This window comes from Schistocerca cancellata, chromosome 4 (genome assembly GCF_023864275.1).
Source record: "Schistocerca cancellata isolate TAMUIC-IGC-003103 chromosome 4, iqSchCanc2.1, whole genome shotgun sequence".
Classification (NCBI taxonomy): domain Eukaryota; kingdom Metazoa; phylum Arthropoda; class Insecta; order Orthoptera; family Acrididae; genus Schistocerca; species Schistocerca cancellata.
Window position 1 is genome coordinate 739,264,384 of NC_064629.1, and position 22,714 is coordinate 739,287,097.

A 22,714-nucleotide genomic window follows, 5' to 3' on the forward strand; every position below is an offset into this window, starting at 1 on the left:
ATTAGCATAATGTCAATATATTGTCGCGAAAAATACCCACAGTTACCCATCACGTTAGAGCTAATCTATAATTATTATTACTCCCATACCGTGTTTCGGAAAATGAGTCAACTTGTTTTTCGATGTGTGTTACGTAAAAATATATCAGGTTATGTGATTTGCTCATCAGCCTGAGGCTCTTACCAAGTTGCATTAACAGATGTAGTATACAGGTTGGAGATCAGAAGTAAGCTGTGTATACTCTGTTGAAACTCGCCAGAGTTCTGAGACGTCATCTCCAAACTCGCCATCTCAGTATGCTCGTAGACTCGACTCGTGGTCTGTCACAGCCCACGCGTCACCTGAGTATGCTGTTGGGCGCAAGAGGACTTCACTCACTCATAAAGAGAGCGAGTACACGAGTTCGCACTCGTGGCATTCGCTCTACATATGCAACCGTTTTGAAAGACATTTCTGCCATTAAACTATAAATTACTACTCATTTATTTCACACAATCGTGATTTTGGCTTCGTGGCCATTGTGATGTGCAGCTTGAAATATCACAAAATGTTTAGCCTGCCTAAATGACAGAAGCAAGTTATTTCTATATACAGGGTGACAGTTGTTGAACTATATGAAATAGTCATAGCTTTTGAACGGTTTGCGCTGGGACGTTCAAACTGCACAGTTGACCAAGGGGCACAATGGGAACTAGTATGCGCACTCACAGTTTGATTTAGCCATGAAGCCCACTTTAATTTGGATGGGTTCGTCGAGAAGCAAAATTGTCACATTTCGGGGACTGAGAATCCGCGTTTCGCGATCGGTAAGTCCCCTTCACCATCAACGGATGACTGTGTGATGTGCAATGTGCAGTCACGGAATAATTGGTGCGATATTCCTCGATGGCACAGTGACTGCTGGATGGTACGTGAAGGTCTCTGAAGATGATTTCATTCCTATTATCCAAAGTGATTCAGATTTCGACATGATGTGGTTCTTGCAAGACAGAGCTCCACCCCATCGGAGGAGGAGAGTGTTCGATATCCTGGAGGGGCGCTTTAGGGACCGCATTCTGACTCTGGGGTACCCAGAGGCCACTGACGTGGGCTTTGATTGGCCGCCATATTCTCCGGATCTGAACACAAGCGGCTCCTTTTTGTGGGGTTATATTGAAGACAAGGCGTTCAGCAATAATCCCAAAACCATTTTCGATCTGAAAACAGTCATTCAGGAGGTCATAGACAGCATCGATGTACCAACACTTCCGCGGGTCGTGCAGAATTTCGCTATTCGTCTTCGCCACAACATCACCAATGATGGCAGGCACATCGAATATAAATCCGAATATCTGTAGTGGCCTTTACAAGTTGAATCAAGTGTGTGCTCGCCGTAGTTTGTAGCTAACTTAGGTTTCTTTTCATGCAGTACAGTCATCGTCACTTGCATATAAAGGCACTGTCCCAACTGCTTCACACATTGACTCATCGCCCAGCCCAACCCACTAAAGACTGGAACTTGAAATTTGCGGAGGGTGTTGTCATACTGTAAGCATCGTTTAAGAAGGAATTGTTCGAAATTCCATACCTAAGGTGGTGAAATAGGGAACGAAAGTTTTTCAGAAAATATGTCGCTACCGAGACAATTTTGAAGCTAGGATTACCAAAATTGGTACTCGGTTTTCCAGTCAGAAATAAAAAAAGAAGCTAAGAGAGAAAGGAGTTACAGACAGTGCTGTGAATGGGCATAGATTGAAACCAGAAGGGAAAATTGAAAAATTTGTGCCAGACCAGGACTCAAACCCGGTCTCCTGCTTACTAGGCAGAGGCCGCGACCACTGAGCCATCCGGACACAGTGGTCATACGGAATGCCCTAGCATGCCTCCCATGGGGACCAAATTTTCAAATTATCCACACACTACAAATGTAGAACACGTTGCCCGCTCCGCTTTACGCCGATTCCCGTGTATGTTTCAGCTGGGAGCAAAAGGCGAGACGGCCAGTGATCTCTTCAGTCTACATGCACACTAGGCTCGAACTCTTACAGGAATTGGCGAAATGCCGCAAGTAATGAGAATAGTGGGCGAACTGCAATACATTCGTAGCGTGTGGATAAGTTGACAGTCTGGGGCAATCCGGATGGCTCTGTGGTCAGAGCATTTGTTTTTCGAAACTCCCCAGGGGGTTGAAATAGGGGATGAAAATTTTTATGAAAATACACAACTGGCCACTAACATTACTACACCAAGAAGAAATGCAGATGATAAATCGGTATTCATTGGACAAATACATTATACTAAAACTGACATGTGATTACATTTTCACACAATTTGGGTGCATAGATCCTGAGAAATCAGTACCCAGAACAACCACCTCTGGTCGTAATAATGGCCTTGATACGCCTGGGCATTGAGTCAAACAGAGCTTGGATGGAGTGTACAGGTACAGCTGCCCATGCAGCTTCAACACGATACCACAGTTCATCAAGAGTAGTGACTGGCGTATTGTGACGAGCCAGTTGCTCGGCCACCATTGACCAGACGTTTTCAGTTGGTGAGAGATCTGGAGCGTGTGCTGGCCAGGGCAGTAGTCTAACATTTTCTGTATCCAGAAAGGCTAGTACAGGACCTGCAACATGTGGTCGTGCATTATCCTTCTGAAATGTAGGGTTTCGCTGGGATCGAATGAAAGGTAGAGCCACGGGTCATAACACATCTGAAATGTAACGTCCACTGTTCAAAGTACCGTCAGTGCGAACAAGAGGTGACCGAGACGTGTAACCAATGGCACCCTAGACCATCACGCCGGGTGAAACACCAGTATGGCGATGACGAATACACGCTTCCAATTTGCATTCACCGCGATGGTGCCAAACACGGATGCGACCATCATGATGCTGTTAACAGAACCTGGATTCATCCGAAAAAATGACGGTTTGCCATTCGTGCACCCAGGTTCGTCGTTGAGTACACCATCGCAGGCGCTCCTGTCTGTGATGCAGCGTCAATGGGAACCGCAGCCTTGGTCTCCGAGCTGATAGTCCATGCTGCTGCAAACGTAGTCGAACTGTTCGTGCAGGTTGTCTTGCAAACGTCTCAATCTGTTGACTCGGGGATCGACACGTGGCTGCACGATCCGTTACAGCCATGCGGATAAGATGCCTGTCATCTCGACTGCTAGGGATACGAGGCCGTTGGAATCCAGCACGGCGTTCCGTATTACCCTCCTGAACCCACCGATTTCATATTCTGCTAACAATCATTGAATCTCGACCAACGCGAGCAGCAATGTCGCGATACGATAAACCGCAATCGCGATAGGCTGCAATCCAACCTTTATCGAAGTAGGAAACGTGATGGTACCCATTTCTCCTCCTTACGAGGCATCACAACAACGTTTCACCAGGCAACACCGGTCAACTGCTGTTTGTATAACAGAAATTGGTTGGAAACTTTCCTCATGTCAGCACGATGTAGGTGTCGCCATCGGCGCCAACCTTGTGTGAATGCTCTGAAAAGCTAATCATTTGCATATCACAGCAGCTTCTTCCTGTCTGTTAAATTTCGCGTCTGTAGCACGTCATCTTCGTGTTAGAGGATGGAAGTCTGCATGAGAAATATATCCCCAAGAACGCAGCTACCAGAATTGCTTTTTGGTCAGAAGTGTATGTTCGGAAAAGATCTAGCCTTGGAAGCCTTAGTTAGCGTGAGAAGTTCAGGTGGTGGTGCAGTTTGTGCACTACATCAAAGAAAGCTATTTAACAGTCACCACAACAAATATTACAAAAAATAAATAAACCTCTCATTAATAAGTAAATTTTTCAGTAGGCCTAACATATGTCTAGGAAACTATTTTTGATGTAATTACGACACAAACACGAGCAAAGCAGCGGACGCTAACGTAGTATACCAATATAACAACTGATCGGTTAGCAGTAAATATTATTGTATTTATATATACATTTATATAGATAAAACTGTTTCAAAGACTGCTATTGTTAGAGGCCATTTCATAACTACAGTCGTTCATTTCGCCTTAGCAGCGTTACTTTACACCAGCAAGATCGTGTACTCACCTTCCATACTAAAAAGAAGTCACAACAGCCTTACGCTCCCGCATGCTTCAGGAAGAGAGAAAGAGTAGAAGAGTATGAAGCGACCGCAGCGCCACAGTTAATCGCGAACTGCAGCCCGTTAACACCAGCAGTGGCACCTCGATTCTTGAAGTATGTATTAGATTCGTACTTGCTCCATTTCTGATCCCTAATAGAGTGTCCCCTCTAGACAGCAGCTTGACACTTACGCGATTTGCGTTAATATTGGTCTGAACTCTGTCGCTGTATCCTTGTAAACTGGTCACTTGCTCACGAACGTTGCTCCATAAGTATTTTTTTAGATTGCACCCATAGGCTTACAACACAAGTCAGTGGTGGAGGGCATCGTGTGCCACTCGCACATATATATATAGAGAGAGAGAGAGAGAGAGAGAGAGAGAGAGAGAGAGAGAGAGAGAGAGAGAGAGCTAGCTCTAATTTGTCTTGTCTTAAGCGAAATGTACATAGGCAGCTGTGAATGTCAGTTCCATAAGATTTTCATGAAAAGAACGATGTCTTCTTCTCTCTCGGGCTCACGAGACATCTCCATAATACTAGCGTGTTGATCGAGCCTACCGATAACAAATCTAGTATTACATTGTTGTATGTTCGTGAAGAGTGTGGTAGAGCATTTCCACAAGCAACGGAAGCTTTGCTACTACCGAGTGCAGACGGCAACCTTAAAAACCGGGGCTGCTTATAACTTCGTTATTATGTTTCCTGTCTCTTTTCTTTGTAGGAAGCAGTGTGTGAACCTGTCTTGTGACACAGTGATCGTACTTACCACTGAAAGCGTATACAAAATTAATATTTAATGATCTCATCGTGGTGGTCAGACCCTCAAGTAACAAGTTACTGCACGACTTCCACTGCAAATGTCTCACAATGTTTTTTCTTAATACAATCCACTTACCAAATTTCTGTTGCACTGTAAAACTCTGCTAAAATTAGTAGTATGTCATTGGTTGTATTATTCTTGATATTTATACAGACATGTAATAAAAAAGATTGTCTTCTTACTGAACATGCTGCACTTACCACGGCTATTCGCACCACAGTTCGGCAGGCAGCCACACTCATACAGAGATCAGCACACGGCTTGCGTAGGGGTCTTCATCTGGCGGCGGCAATAGGGTATTTGACTGTTTACTGGAAATTGTCGTAAATTGTCATTTTATGCCCCTAACATGCTTGTTTTCATCTTGAATTTCAGTAGTGTTTTATAAAAACGGAAATCAAATCCAAATAATTTGAAAGCCCGCTAAAACGCTCCATTAGAGTCGTGTGATGCCGGTGACGTCACTGAATAGCTAGCTCGGTGCTGCTACTGTCTTAACGCTTATTCACAGTGAAGTCTTGTTTAGGAATTTACGTTTCGGAAAATGGGTTACAAATGGTATGTAGCATTGTACCGTACAAATACGTATTTAAAAACTCCTTAAAAGTTGTGTTTGAGCGTGCCAGAGAATGAGAATATTGGTAAAACATTGTTGCACTGTACCAGCAAATTGCCTCCACTTTGATGCACGATTTCACTAACTTAATTAAAAATGTGTTTCACTGTGAAGTTAACAAAAACTTTAATCCGAGATATTTTCTCCCACTGTTAAATCGAAGGATAGCGTCATTTGACGAAATTAAACACCTAGTGAAAATTGTCGTTTCACCCAACACCACCTCAGTTATTTGGTAGCTCAGTTGTTACAGCAGTAGACCGTCGAATTTTGTAAGATGGCGACCGTAGCTCGCTGGTTCGAATCTAACCCGAAAGAATATTTTAATGTATTTGTAAAACGACTCGACAGTCCTCTCCTAAACCAATTCACAGTTACAAAACTTCACCACACCGGCCAGAAATAGAATATTATTATGTTTTCCTTGTTGTTGCTTACATTTGCAATCACTGTTCACACACGTCACGTTCAAAAAGATTTTTTCTAGTTGCTATGACCACACAGTGTGTGCTTTACTAGTCAATGTTTTTATCTTCATGCTGTCCAGCTATGATCCTTATTGTTTAAACTTTCGCAGTTTCATCATCTTACATAAAGATGAACTAAGTGTTTTTAAGACGCTAAAGTTACTTTACACCTGGAAACATCACAGCCCTTACGTTTGTGTCACCTGCATGTTGCACACGCTTTATATTTCTGCGTAGAACCTCATTGTCATACATCTCTTGCTATGGGCGTATGGCGATATCTTCAGTACTAGCAATGCTTTCCAAAAAAGTGAATAGTTTGTTCGCAAAGTAAATACAATTATCTTCTCTTGTCCATTTCTCTGACTACAATGTATGTGATGCTATATATCATACATCCCACAATCGAAGGAACTGCTACACTCAATTCTTGGTGTAAAACTTAAAAATAGATGACCCTTCCTGGATTCGAACATGTATTCTCTCCATCTGCAGTCGGATGCGTTATCCGTAGTGCCACCGAACGCCTACTGGATAGAGTATCTCTGAGCGTCTTCTACATAGGAAAGAAACACCAAGTTTTGCCAAGAATAATTTTATTATTTGTGCTTCGGGTCGTAGCTCTTCACTGACAGTGGGCAATCTGCTTATAATATACAGACCCATTTACAAAAGTTCTAAAATGCCATAGTTTTGAGCGATTTTAGGATGGAACAGGGAAAATGTCCGTTGTTGCACGTATCACTGCTGTAGGTGGGTTGAGCGTAAACGCATCAACTGTCAGCGTTCGCAAAATTCCTTTCTATTGTTCCTTAAAAGTTGTTATTGCGTTTTCCATCACTAAATAGCAAAACTATTTGTAGGAAAAGTACGTAAAAACCTCGTAATTTCAGGTAACGCTCCTTGACATACATATTGCTTCGTCTGACTCCTAGTCTGTGACGTGACCAGAGAATCAGCTATTAACAGCGTTTTTTGTCACTCGACCAAATCTTGATATTTAATGATTTTTAACCGTTAATTACATAAAAATAACAGATATTTTGTGAGAATATTGACCGTAAATGTTACATTCAGTCATTCAGTGTTACATTCAGTCATTCAGTGTTACATTCAGTCAGACAAACAACAATCCGAACCGTATTTCGAACACAGGAAAATAGCCTATTGCGAGTGTTCCAAGTCAGTGGAAGGAATTTCTCGACCTTTACTTACAGCGATACGCAGGTCGCTATTCTCCCGCCTTTTATCAGTTTTATGTAGGACGCTTTTCAGCAGTAGCTGTCCTGGCTAGGCAGTTGTCTTCACCCGAAGACTCCTGCCGCCAGGCCTTACGCCAGTCGAAAACCTGGGAGAACCCATCCCATGGAGTGGGATGGCGAAATACTTAGGGGTCACCCTAGACCGCAGGCCCACCTGGAAGCATCACATCTGTGATGTCAAAGGGAGAGCAATAGGACACCTTCGCGCCCTGTATCCAATGCTAAACTCGCAGTCGTCATTGCCACCGCAACACGGCATCACGCTATACCTACCATTGGTCCGCCCACTTTTAAGAGTATGCGGCCGTGGTATGGGGGAAAGCCGCAGATTTCACATTATGACTCTGCAGCGGATACAGAATCGCGCCCTGAAGACTGCCATGCATCTTCCGAGGCGCCACTGGAAGCGCCAACTCGACGAGGACACCGGGATCCTGCCGCTCCGAGATAGGATCCGCGCCATCGCCAGGAAGTTCTACGAGAAAGCGGGACACTCCCGCAACCTGCTCATACGAGGTCTGGCCAACAACTGCACCACAGGCCATCCACGCGTTGGCCTGACCTGCTGAGGGATTAAGTTCTATTAATCTCCCAGCAGCGTGTGTTTACTTCTTTTTTTACAGGTACCCACTAGCAAGGACGAATCAAGAAAAACGGTAATACCTGCTCTCTCACCCCCTTAGGAACTGCAGGAACTGCAGGAATGACAATTGCTGTCTAAATGGCACCATCTCGAGCCAAGGACATGCTCGCCTTTCTCAGCGTCAGCAGTTGCTCTCCACCAATGTCTGCATGTTTAGGCCATGGCAATTCTTCACAGGGGCTACGTTTCATTTACGCAAGGAACGCCACTATGCCTACTGCTGTATTTGCTAAGCTACTTGGCGACCTGTGGAGGTGGAAGCAGCGTTAACTAGAGGTGGTTGTGGGAATCGAGACGAAATAGTGGTGATTCTACTGTTATCAGTTGTGTGCAGGTCGTTTTACCAGCAGTAATTTCACGTGTGGTGTTCACAAGTTGATTCCTGTTTGTATAAGGTAATTGTAATTATGTGCATGCCTTCGGAGAATCGGCTTACTGACAGATGGGGTGTGAACTCTGCAGATCTCTGAGATCATGTTTTATCGTAGGCTATAGTGAGAGTGGTGCTGTGACCTGTCATACACGGAAATAGTTCATTTATGCTGCACTGTGGCCATTGCTCAGTCGCATTTGGGTGGTGAAAGTGTGTGTGTGTGTGTGTGTGTGTGTGTGTGTGTGTGTGTACTCAGGATTATTTCTGTATCAGGTTTTATGAATCTTATAGTGAGGTAATACACTAATGTTGCTAATGTTTATTTTATTTTGTGTTGTCCTTTTTTATTCTGCCTGGGAGGAAAAGCACATTTCGCCCACCACCAGTGTGGAGGATTGTATTTGTTGCCATTTTTTTCCGATCTGCCAGTGTGCCCCATATGTAGAAGAATACAGAAGTTTCGTCACATTGTGCCACTTTTGACCGTGTTTGATGGAGACTGCAGACTAACCTTATCAATGTGATGGACACTGAAGGACTGGTAGCCCTCCTACTAGGATTTTTTTGTTGTACTTATTCAAAAGTCCTCTAGCAGTGTCCTATACTCACTAGTAATGGAATAGTTCATATTTTGTTGTGGTAGATTACATGGCTTTTTATTCTGCCTGGGTCAACTCTCTGGTGCAATTTTTGTAATGTTCTGCAAATTTTATACTCACATAATATATCTTTGGTTGGAAATCAGTAAACTTCAGAATTTTGCAAAGATGTCTCGATTTTACTGTGACCTCATTAACTCTAACACCATGCTTGTTTTAACACACAAACTGACCTCACACACAGGTCATTCGAGGGGAGGAGATGAATTAGCACCAGTTTTTCAATTGCACTGTTGTATTTCTCATACATACAATAACTTTGGTCAGCAAGCAGTGAAATTTCAGTGCTTATAGAATTTTCTGTGGCATCATTAAGTTTGCAGAATATGTTGCGTTGCCATTATTTCTTTCAATAGGGGAATGTATTCGGTCTTTAAAATGTACACTATAATGTCACATGTGCACACAACATGAACATGTGCACACAGTTATGTCTTAGTGATGATAAATAATTCAGATACTTTGGACATGTGCATATTGTGAGTGACTGAGAGCATTGTGGCAGCGATGCAACACTGAAAGCAGTGGGATGAAAATCTCATAATTGTAGAATTGTGGAAAATATGGAAAAATGAGAGTAATTACATGTTCCTAGGTGTGGTATTTGCTAGTGCCACAAATGACAGAAAAAGTGTAGTTTTAAGTTTAACTTGTTGTAAACAAATACCCACACCCTAGACCTCAAGTGATATGACTTACAGTAATTACAGCAACATTAATTTGTTATTAACAAATAGTCATGCCCGAATGCTGTATGTACTGTGCACATCTCCATAATGAAGCCATCCACTTGAATGCTTCATTACAAAGCAGGAGGGGGTGCTTGACTCTTATTGGTCTGGGGGTGTGGAGGGGAAAAGTGGTGGTGGTCTTGATCAATTGCCAATGACTTCACAGAGGGAGGGGGGGGAGTGGTGTGGTAGTGGTGGTGATGACCTTGAATGTAACTAACACAGGTGTGTAACCTGACACCAGAAGTGACCTTGAGAGAAGATCATTATCTGTTCCCGTATGCCCACTGACAACCTACTTAGTATCAATTGCAGTGTTATAATCGCTGCTAGTGCAGGTTGCCTGTCATCCTTGTCCCTGGGCCTTAACCCACAGTGCTGTCCTACAGTGCCATACATCCTAAAAGGGAGATTTAAAAAAGCCTTCCATGGTATTCTGTCTGCAGAATCTTCCAAAACTAAATTGGAGACTATGGGGGTAAAGGACTCGCCATGGCCATCAGTTTACTCTGAATAATTATTATTGGACAAGAAAGTCTATTCTGCACACGATGGATGAGCTTCATCATTTCCGTGTCCAGTTTTTCATTATTTAACATTTAAAGAATTCTTAAAGAGGGACCCAAGTACTATGAGAGAACTGACAGGATGGCTGTGGGGAGTCTATTATCCCCAATAGTTGCAAATTTATGTATGGAAGATTTTGAATACAGGTCACTGAAGACAGTATTTCTGAAACCTACCTGTTTTTGGAAGTACGTTGATGATCCATTTATGGTGTAGTGTCATAAAATTGATGCTTTGAACCATTTCGTAGATGATTTTACCCACTTTCATCCCAGCATGAAGTTCTCAATAAAGTTGAAAGGCATGAAAAGCTTCTGTTTCTAGATGTATTCATCAGCAGAAAGGAGAATCATATGATAGAATGTTGTATTTATCAAAAACTGATACATACGGACCATTATCTGCGTGCATAAAGTTGTCATCCGTCATACCAATGTGCAGGGGTCCTGCAGACATTGGCAAAGAGGGTGTAAATTTAAGATGTAGAGAGCTTGACACAAGAGCTTGATCACTTTGAGCTCACATTCAAGCAGAATGGCTACACAGACAAAGTGGTCTCATTGGAGTATGGACCTGTGTCAGAACCAGGAGAAGGTGCATTTAGATTGGTGGTCTCTCTACCATATGCTGGGGGTATATCTACGAAAATGGGATTTTTTTTTTTTTAAATATCAGAAGTGTATTTTGCCAGTCAGCCATGATTAGAGCAATCCTTGGTTTGGTTAAATATGACCTAAGACTGAGAAAGCCCAGCATTTATAAAATCCCTTGTCACTGGTATATCATATATCGACCAGACAGTTCACACTAACACAGTTGTACTGAGCACCATCAGCTCACGGCATAATGCATATCATTTCAGGCAGTTGGTTTACATTCATAGTCTACGATGTTATTGAATTTAGCATATGTTAAAATTCAGGAGTAAGTAAGAAACACATATATTTTTGGTTTCTCCAAAAAATTCCTGCCTTGAGATACAAGCCTCCAAAGATGACACTGTGAACATTCTTAAAATGCTGTATCTCTGTAACATTTCTAGACATTTTGTGACAATATTTTTATTTGAAAGATAATTGCCTTACGATTACAATGGTATCCTCCATGTGGACGTATCTGTCAAAGTTCTTTTAATGTCGCCTTTTGAATTTTGTTTATAGTTTACAGAAATTTTTTCAAAAATGCCAGTCCAGAAAAGCTACATTTTTTTCTGTTGATTAGTTGATTTACTGATTCATCATATAAATCTTTCCAGGTTGTGGGGTGCGCCTCCCCCCCCCCCCACTCTCTCTCTCTCTCTCTCTCTCTCTCTCTCTCTCTCTCTCTCTCTCTCTCTCTCTCTCTCTCCCCCCCCCCCCCCCCCCTCTCTCTCATCTAGCGCTTTTTACTGTGGTTTTATAGGCTGGTGTGTCCTTATTGACTGGGCATGAAACATTTCCTTTTGTCTTATATCATGTTCATGGATATTAAAATTTTCATTTACATGTTTTAAATTCTAATATATTTACAGATTTCTAGTATATACATACAGGGAAGAGGGAGAATTGATGACTTTTGAAAGAGGGGTTTGCAAGAATCTGTCTGTCTGAGCATGTTGTATGGCTCTTACAGTTCTTTTTTGAGTTAAGATGATAACTGAACTAGGTGGTGTATAACCCCAGAATATCATTCCATACAATAGGATGCAGTGGAATTGGGCAGAGTAGGCAGTTTGGACAGTGCCATAACTTACTTCGACAGAGCGTAAACGCAGACTGTAACATATTTTATTTAGTATTCCATTAATTTTGTTTATATGTGTGTGCCATTTGAAGTTATTTTGAAGCCATAAGCCAAAAAACTTAGTTTCTGGAGTAGATGAAATTTTGTTTGAGTTTGTCACTCTAGTGCAGCATGCATCACCTTTTAAACAGAAATTTAGGAATGTTGTTGTTTTTTGGTGTCACTCATCAGTTTATTCCCCTCAAACCATCTATTTAGCTGTTCTGTAGTCTTGTTAACAACTGTTTGAAGCTGACTTATGGTATTTCCTGTAATTAGGATGCTTGTGTCATCTGCAAAAAAGGGTTGGTTTGTGACCCAGAGTTCAGGTCTAGATCCTTTATATAAAGGAGAAAGAGGACTGGCCCAAGAATGGAACCCTGAGGGACACCTTTATTGAGAACTTGGTGTTTTGCTTTAGTTCATGTTTTGTGTTTTTTGTTTCCTGTTCATCAAGTATGAAGTGAACCATTGTAGTGCAGTGCCTCTAATGCCATATACTTGGAGCTTCTCCAACAGTATGTTGTGGTCCACTATGTCAAAGGCTTTACTTAAATCTAAAAAAATGCCAGTGGTGCTTTGTTTTTTGTCTATTGCCTGCAGGGCATTTTCTATAAAATCATAGATTGCACTGGTTGTAGTTTTATTTTTCCTGAATCCATGCTGAGAATCGGTGATAATTTTGTTTTTCTCTAAAAATTTCATTAACCTATTGTACATTACTTTTTCTATGATTTTACGAAAGCCTGATAATATTTCTATATCTGTTTTGTCTCCTTTCTTATGGAGGGGGACCACTTCAGCAATTTTTGAAATGTCTGGAAATATAGTACTATATCCTCTGTAAAGGAGAGCTTCCCCTTGTAAGTTGGACAGGTTTTATTTTCAAAAATAATTTTTTTTTAACTTCAATGGTAATGTATGTCTTCACTGAAGTTGTTTCATACTAATTTCTTTGTTACAATGTTTATTTCTATAGTCTTTGTTGCAGCTATTTCTTATCACTTTCATTGTTAGAGCTATTTCTTAAACTTTGTTGTAGTTTCTTGTCAGTTTCTTTGTCATGGTAGTTCATGTTTTAACTATTATTCCAGAGACATTTTCAAAGAAAACAATTTTGAACCATGTTCTATCAATATCAGAGTACATGGTAGACAAATCAAGAAATGTGAGGTCTGTAAAAGGAGTCTTCAGAAGACCAGATACCTATTATGGTCATCCTGTAGAAGCAGCTCAAGTTCAAATAGTACAGACATTTTATCTGGAAGATAAATGAGGCTGTTCTTGCCAGAGCGCCAACAAAAAAAAAAAAAAAACACTATAACTGTAACAGTTGAAAGTGAAAAAGTTGTGAAAGTGAAGAGCTACATGACTCGTAGTATTACAGAAACTTTTGCAATTTATAAGAGCAGCTATACAACTTCACATATTGGAAGATAAAAATTTTATGTACTACGACCTAAGTGGATGGTTCCACACCCACATAAAGATGCCTGTTTATGTGTGTATTGCGCAAATTTTGAACTTTGTTTGTAAATTTGAAGAACTTACGGAAGCACATGACATATGACACTTCTGTAAGGTCTGAGAAGTCATTAGTAGGCTGCGATGTAAAGCGAGAGATTTGTTTGTTTCAAGAATGTGGTGACTGCCCTGGAAAGGGAGGACTGTCCTTACACACACTTGATCTGGAAGATGTAGCAGATAACTTTGCAAAAATTACGCAGGCATAATGGGAGAAAAATAAACTAATTAAGAAAACTGTTGCCTCTGACAGTTTCACTGATGAACGTGGTAAATGGTTAGTGAAAGCAGGAACACACTAGCATCTGAAGAAATTGCAACAACACATTGTAGAAGTTACAGGGTGTGTACAGGCTGAAGAAATTGCAACAACACATTGTAGAAGTTACAGGGTGTGTACAGGCTGAAGAAATATGTTTAGGGCTTTGCTGTGATTTTGCAGAGAACAGGTCTGTAATTCTCCCACAAGAAGTACAGGGGTGCTCATACTCGTAAGCTCTTTCTTAGCTGGTCAGGGAACTGGCTTGATTTGAGGAGTGAGGAGGTCTTTCAGTGTACTGCATCTTTTGGATCCTCCCAAAGATCATGATACTCAGTCCTGTAGTGAAGCTGTCGTCTTGCCATTTGGGTTGTTGCAGGCGGAACAGCAGCCGCTTTGCCCTTGCAGCAGGTAAAATTACTATTTCCATGTCTTATCTTGAAGATCATAGTGCTTTTCTTTCCTCATTGGCAATGTTCTGCTTGGATCTGAGCATCCAAGTTATGACCCTGCAGTGCCTTATTTCTTCAGCAGTATCACTGAGAAGTTTCAAGATACTGTGCTTCATGGCACTGCTAAAATTTTTGATGTGTATAGTCTTTGGAGTGGGTGCAAAATGTATTCCCATTTCCAACACTGACATCAAATTGTCACTAAGAGGTTTATCTGTGAAACTAGATACAATGTGTCTGTATGGTATATCTTCTTGCAATCATTGGTGTGTAAGGCTGTAAAGTTTCTTGCACAATGGCCCACTGCTGCGGCCAGTCTTAAAACTAGTATGTAGTCCTGTCCACTCTCCTGATAATCTGAAAAAGATTGTAAGGGTAAGAGTGAAAGTTCCACCTAGACTTCATGGCCTGCTAAAGATAGAAAAAGAGGGAGTTCCACTTTGCCCCATTGTGAGCAGTATAGGAGTCCCAAAATACTACCTAGCAAAACATTGGGCTTCACTTTTGAGCCCTTTGGTAGGCAAATGTGAACACCATATTTGGAACTCTGAAAATTTTATACAGTGACTGAAGACCGTGTGCCTCGAACCAATAGACATATTAACAATTTTTGATGTGATCTCTGTCCATGTGAGTGTGCTGGATCCGCTAAAACTCATGGAAGAGGACATCCTTAATCTTTTCAAAGATGTGTTTACCTGGAATTACTTTTCATTTAACAACCAATACCTTGAAAAAGCTGGAGGGTGTTGCTGTCAGTAGCCATCTGCCCATCTTCCATAGTAGCTAAACTGGAAGACCTTGAGGACAGAGCAGTTCAGTCTGTGGTTTTGAAACCTAGAAGTTTTTTGAGATTGGTTGTCTACACCATCTTCTTATGGTCACGTGGGACAGAAATTTAGGACATATCTTTCCATCTAAGTCTCTGCTTCACCACAGAAGTGAAGAAAAATGATGTCCCATTTCTGGATTTCATGGTTTGTGCAAAAGGAAAGGTCTTCTTGGGTTGTTGTTGTTGTTTTTTTTTTCTTCTTCTTCTTCCTTCCAGAAAGAGTACCTCATTAAACTGATTCACAATTCACAATTCATGCTGACCAACAAGAATTAAATCTACAGAGCAGCCAGATGAAACGGAGAACTTCACGAGGATGGTTCTCCTATCTTACATTGGTGGCGTGTCCTTCAAATTAGCAGCATATTGAAGACATCTCAAATAAAGTGTCTCTTGCACCCTCTGGTGCGAGTGCAAATTATGCTGGGTTTTGTTAAAGATGAACTAGATCTAAGGAGACCAGACTATATAAAATCCCATGCCAGAGTGGGAAATCCTAGTGTCCAGACATGATGCACTGTTGAAGAAAGATGTGATGAGCATGTACTTCATACCAGGTTGCTGTTGCTGAACAGTCCTGATCCACGACACGGCATGAACTATGGAGGGACAAAATCCTCTCGTCCACTTCCACTTACTGTAATTCCATCAAAGAGAAGTGGACAAAAAATGCGTAGCTAGCAACTTAAGAGACACAGGATTTGAAATTGACAAAGAATGGAAACTACTGCTGGTGGTACAAAGGTATTGTCTGTTGCAGACCAACAAACTCAATGACTGAACACACGTGGATTGGAAGCCAAGAGAGTTAAAACTGGGTACCAACACTTTGCTTGTGCACGTACACTGAAGTCTGGATTTTACAGCCTTGCTTTCCTGCACCTCGTATGCTGAATCTGTGACCCATTTCCTCGGCAGGGGGCTCTGGGTGTTGATGTCCTCCATGATAGTGTTATAGACCTGCCCCCTGGGCCTGAGCTTTTCTAGGAAATCAGTGCGGGAGGGATCAGGACTGTAGGGTAGGTGGTAGTGTCTCTCACTTGAGTTGTCATAACTTTTGCCTCTTGTGCCAGATGGTGACCAACATGGAACTTGGTGCACCATTCCACAGTGGTGGTTTTCAACAGACGTGCTTCCCCATAGGCATTCTTCACTGTCTGATGGATGTCCACCAGTGTTTGTTCTTCGATAGCTGTGAAAAGAATAGCATGATGTTGGCCCTGTTTGGCTACATTTGGTAATAATGTCATCATAGTGCAAATTGCCTCATTTACTGCATGCACATCAGAAAGACAGAAGTGCAACGCAAATCCCTTGCCTATGTGTAAGTGCTTAAATACCCACATCAGAGTTCCAGTATGTTGCATATACACGGCAGCAACGTCCTCAAATGGAAACTTTTTCATCACCCCCTGACAGCATTCACCAAAATTTTGAGGTGCTCCTTATGTATAAAATGAAGGTACTATAAAAAGTGAGTGATGAAATTCTGTCATTGATGGATGAATGCAAAAGTGTAGATCCCAGACAGATCAATCTAATTATAACAACATTTAGAAAGATTAGAGCAGCAGAAAATGATTGCTTACGACATGAATGTGAAGAAACTGAAAGCTTGTAGGCTTCATGTGATTTTAACTGCTAGGATATGTAGAAGAAGAAATGTGTCATCGACAGAGGGAATAAAATAGTTCTTGGTGTTGTGGAGAAGGAAGAGATATTGGAAGACTGTGTTAGGGACATCTTTCCAGACAGTGATCCAAAAGTTCTAAGTTTTAGAAACAATAATCAACCAGGACCTCCAATTACAAAAACAAGGAAGTGATATGAAACTTAAAAACCAACAAAACAGCAGGGCCTGATCAAATTCTAGTGGAAACACTGAATCTGACAAAAAATACCAAATTTGGCAAAAAACACCACCTGGATTTGGCAAAATCGACAGCAAATTTAGCAAAATATTGCACTGAATTTGGTAAAAGCGACACTGACATTGACAAAAAAGACTCTGAACTGGCAAAAGCTGAAGCTGAATGTGGAAGAAAACAGACAAAACTTGGCAAAAATATTGAATTTGACCAAAAACTACATATTGCTCCAATAGGACTTTTGAGGATGAGATTAGATTAATTACAGCTTACACAGAGGCATTTAAAGAATCATTCTTGCTGTGCTTCGTACATGAATTGAACAGGAAAAATAACCAGTACAGTGGGATGTAACCTGTATTGTACAATTCAAAATTGTTCACAGAATGTAGATGTAGATGTAGAACATCACTTTGTGAAGACTGGAGAACAGATCTAAAGATAAAATGTCACGTAGAGAATGCCCATAACACTTACATAAAACTCGAGAAAATTCTTGTTAGTACAGAGCTAGATTTAAACCTTAGAGATATTTACAAGATACTGTATCTGGTCTGTACTTATATACAGCTCTGAAATATGGAAACTAAATATGGTAACAGCAAAGAAGGTGAAAGGATTTGAAGTATTGATTTATGGCAGAATGCTTAAAATACCACGGACAGCAATAATAACTAACACTGAAGTATTGTGACAAAGACACAAACAGTGAGAAGCATTAAGAATACTTAAAAGTAGAAAAATTGCATGCCTAGGACATATCTTCCTGAACACTAAAACAATACTTCTGCAGTTTACAAGAGAATGGAATATTAAGGATGAAAGAAGAAAAGTGCAAAGAAGAGTATATCAGTTATCAAATGCTTTAGGAGTAAAGGAGACTAATTACCAAATAGCACAAGCTCTGAGTCACTGATCACACAAAAGAGAAAGAAAACTTGCACAGCTTTTGCAATAAATCCTGTGTCAAGCTAGAATATAACTACACACATGCATGCACCAGCAGTCTGTCAGAATGAATTGCATCTGCCAAACTGTGACCAAGAACAAAGTTTACCACACACTTGGCTAACATGCAGCTGAGCCCAACATACTGCAGTTGCACAGCTGCATCACAACCCAGACCATTTCAATCCTTCTGTGTGCAACGGCTTCTCTGAACTGTGCAGTTTGGGGTTACCTTTTTACCACATCCTTTGCTCCTGTAACCCTCTTGGGCTCTCTCTCCTTTAATCCATTGTTCCCACACTCTCTACCCAACAGTTTTCCCTTTCTCTGTACTGTCACCCCCCCCCCCCCCCCCCCCCCGCCTTCCAATCCGTGTCTCAACGCCATCTTCATGCTCCACTGCCCGCTGTCCACAGGACCTGTGTATCACATGCCTTTCCCATGTACCTGCATACTCCTTCCTCCTGAATTCATAACCAACAACCCTGCTGCCCCCTGCACTGCATCTCTCTCTCTCTCTCTCTCTCTCTCTCTCTCTCTCTCTCTCTCTCTCTCTCTCTAACAACTCAGCACTTTCTCAATGCCCCACGTTGAGAAAATCTCTGACCCAGCCGTAAATCAAACCCAGTCCCCCAGCCTGGCAGGCAGGCAGGCATACTAATGTCTCAGCTAAGTGGTAATTATTCAGGCTGTTATGGTGTTTCTAGTACAGTATTAAAATTTTGTGCTGGCTTGTTGGACATTGTCAAAGTCTTCAATTTGTTATAATTCCAGGCCCATTTTCTGGCAGGATTCATTATTGTGTAGTGACACCCAGATGTAAAAATGGAGATGATGAAGTCACCTTTAATTAGAGATGTATTTCATTAACTTAAGCCATTTAAAATGGTTTGCAAATTTAACACCAAATAATTTTTCAAAGCATAACTTATCAACTGCTGCCGAGTGTCAGCTTACACAGAAAGCCATGCGAGATCTCACAATTGAAGGCATGGCAAAACTGAATGGTGAAAATAATTGTTACTTTATTTTGCAACATGACAATGCTTATGATTTTGTTGACCACAGAATTGTATATGGCAAACTAAAATTTTACAGCATTATTGACATCCGTCTTACCTTAATAGCACAAAGTACAGGATTGCGTCAATAAACTCTACCACAGGAAAGAAGCTAAACTTAAGATAGACCAGCATTAAATATGCAGTCTTGTAAGGTTCAATACTTGGTTCATATCGATTCGTAATATTCCTAAATGACCTTCTAATGACTGTAGAGAGCTAGCATAGATGACAGTAAAATTCTTTGCTATCCAGCTGGACAAAAAGCTAAATTGCATTAAATTCCAAATAAATTAGTAGAGCAGCTCACTTTAGTTTCTTTTTCACTCTGAAGTATGCAAAATTCCAGTTATGTGATGATATAAAGTGGTCTCAGCACATACATAAACTGGTTGTGAAGGTATTTTGCTCTCAGCATACTGTCTGTGAAACAAATGTGTTTATCGAATGAAGTTCGAGTAAGAATTTGGAATCTTTCATGACGTCACAGCAATGGGTACAGTTTTCTCCTTTCACACATTCTCATTGCTCGGTTCCACTGAGTAAATTGTTTACTTTTGCATATCGAAACAGTATGTCAGAAAAATATGCTAGCACACTAACCTCAGTTTAGAGATGTACACAATCTCATCAAAAGTATCTGGACACATGTTAGTGGACATTAATGTCGGGTTCTTCCACCATTTGTGCTTCATGGCTTGAACTCTGCTGGGGACACTTTTTGAGCAAGTTGCCTGAACAATTGGAGGAATGGCAGCCCATTCTTTAAGAGCTGAAAACAAAGTAAATAGCGACCCTGGATGCTGAGGCCTGGAGTGAAATAGACATTCTGACTCATCCCAGATTATTCCAATGAATTCAGCTGGGGACTAACGTCAGGAAAGTAATTTTCAGGGACGTTATTGTCCACAAACAATTGCCTCGAAGATACTGGTTTATGGCAGTGTGCATTGTCATGTTGATGCAATTGGTCAATGTCTCCTAACTGTTCCTCCAATGTATACAGTACACAATGGTATAAAATTTGCTCATAGCCTTCCACATCTAGCGTTTTCTTAAGCATAATAAGTGGACCACATTCTAAGCATTAAAAATGTCCCCATACGTTAACACCCCACCTCTTGTGTATTTGTGTTGGTGCTATATGTTATGATATATAGTTTCTAGAGACATATGCCAGACTGGATTGCCACAAGGTATGGCATGACTCGTCGTTCCAGTTCACTCGTCTCCAATCATCCACTGCCCAGTGGCACCACTCTTTACAGCTCCTAAAGCATCACTTGGCATTCATGGACCGCAAAAATGTCTGACTTAAAAGGATCTCCTCAACCATGGTGCTAACTGGACTGCTGATGGCACTATGTAACCCAATAAGTGGTTTCTTCCACAGATTTCCTGTGATTTTTTACAATCGCCCTTCGCAATCTCAACTGTCACCACTTGTTAGTATGAGAGGTGTGCCTGTATTGGTTTATCAGCATTTGTTCTTTCACAACTGCATCACCAACAGTCAGTTTGGGCAGCTTTAGGAGGATTTAAATGCCCCTAGTGGGTTTGTTACTCAGGTGATATCCAATGACGGATCCGCAATCAAAGTTACTTGACTTTCCTGACTGGCCTGTTCTGCTATTAATGCTTCTCTACTGACAACACAGTACTCCCCCATCTCCTTTTATGCTGTTGGGCCCACAACTCATGACATCTAGTGGTCAAATCTGCATTTTACAGAGCTGTGAGGATACTATTGATCAAATAGTATATCCTTCTAAGTGTATACCAAACAGAACTGAGCTTCTTAATTAGTCTGTGTGTTGAATCCACTTCATTATAAAATGTTCATAGTCACCAAGGAATTTTAATGTTCTGTTTAATGCATCCACATTGTTTCTGACTAGTCCTATTAGATAATTTATAGTTGGTTGAAATTGCATTATGTGAATCTTGGTGAAATTAAAGCTTAAACTGTTATTTGATCAGTTTTTAGCTCTTATCTAGGATGTGACTGATAGTTTTGATCCCAAGCCATTGATATGCATATATTTAATGAACAAATATTATTATTTTCAAACAGTCGTGTATTATGAATTCTGAAAGTTGACGTGTACAGCTAAAGAGTGTGACCAATACTAAACCTTGTACTGATTCTCATTTGTGAGACCTAATTCTAGCTGAGCTTTGTTACTGTGTGCACTTTTTAGGTGTGGCCTCTTGCATTCTGTTAAGAAAGTAACATTCCACCAGGGTTATGGGATTAGTATTAGAAATGTAATCAACCAAGGGTCATTTTACAATGATATGAAAAGAGATCTCGCCTAAATGCAAAGAAACCAATAGTCATACAAGCATATGAATGTACATTAATGGTTAGATCGATAGGACAGATATCAGAGAGGACAGCATTGAAGGAACCATCCCAGCATTTGCCTAAAGCCATTTAGGAATACCACGGAAAACCTAAATCGGATCAGGATGGCCAGATAGAGCATGAACCTCCATCCTGCTCAATCTGAGTCTAGCGTCTTAAACAGTTACACTATCTCATTTAGTTATTTGCACAGATGCCATCACATTTTAATTTCCTACTTGGAATTCTGTGAGCCACACAGCCAGATACTTTGACAAGATGCAAACTATGCCTACAGGATAATTTTTGTTTTCAAGGTTCCATACCTCAGCTGGTAAAAACAGAACATTTGTAGAATCACTTTGTCTGCCTGTCTTCCTGTAACCATTTTTCTGAGGAACAGGCAGATGCGTCAAGTTAAAATTTATGTCTCGTACTAAGGGGTGTGTGGTCTCATGACAGTGATATAACTTTAAGCTTCTATGTCAGTGCAATCAAGATATGGCCATTTGTCATACATATTGATACTCACAAACTCGCTCATCCAAACCTATATTGTACTTCTTGTTCATCTAGACTCATGAAAATTTGCAAGAAGCAAGGTTTCACAGTACAAGTAATGGAAAAATCCTAAAATTGTCATTTTTTAGTTATTAAATGAAAAAGATATTATTTTTTTCATTTGTTATCCTGTCTGTCTGTCTGTCTGTCTGTCTGTCTGTCTGTCTGTCTGTCTGTCTGTCTGTCTGTCTGATAAGACCCCGGATCTGGTAGATGTATGAAGCTGAAATTTGTCACATATTAATGTCTATGATCCCTTTGTGGTATGAGACATTTAAAGTGCAATCTAAAGATACACCCATTTATGTCGCATACTTGATATTCGCAATCTCGCTCATCAAAACTTGTACAGTATTTCTCGTTGACCTAGAATCATGAAATTTGGCAAGAAGCAGGGTTTCACAGTACAAGTAAGGGAAAAATTCAGAAGTAATTAATTTGTAATTATATCACAGGAAGAGAATACGTTTTTGTAATCTGTTATGAGACTGTCCCTACATCTGTTTGTTAAGACCCCTCTTTCTCAAGTATGGATAGACATATCAAGTTGAAATTCATTTATGGTGCCTTCGCTGTGTGAGAACTTACAGCTTCTAAATCAAGGTCATCAAGATATGGCCATTTATGTCACATATTTTGATATCTTGCCATTATCGATATTGATAACAGACAAAAGTAACAGAAAATCTTGATTCCTTGGCTGGATGAACTGTCTATATACGTAATTCAGTTTTACAGAACCCTCAGCAAGTTCGTACTATTTACACACATGTGGATCTTTTATATCTGCTGCAGCTTCCATTTGTAAAGTGATGCATAGATATTTTTTTTAGAATTTGCATGTAGTTGTTGAGTGACGATTAATTAATTGT

General features: G+C 40.7%; 1 protein-coding gene across 2 annotated transcripts in view; it reads left to right on the plus strand.

Annotated features, from left to right (window-relative positions):
• Positions 1 to 22,714, plus strand: part of LOC126183874 (uncharacterized) — a 547,907-nt gene that overhangs the window by 444,545 nt on the left and 80,648 nt on the right. The gene's annotated exons all lie outside the window — the stretch shown is intronic.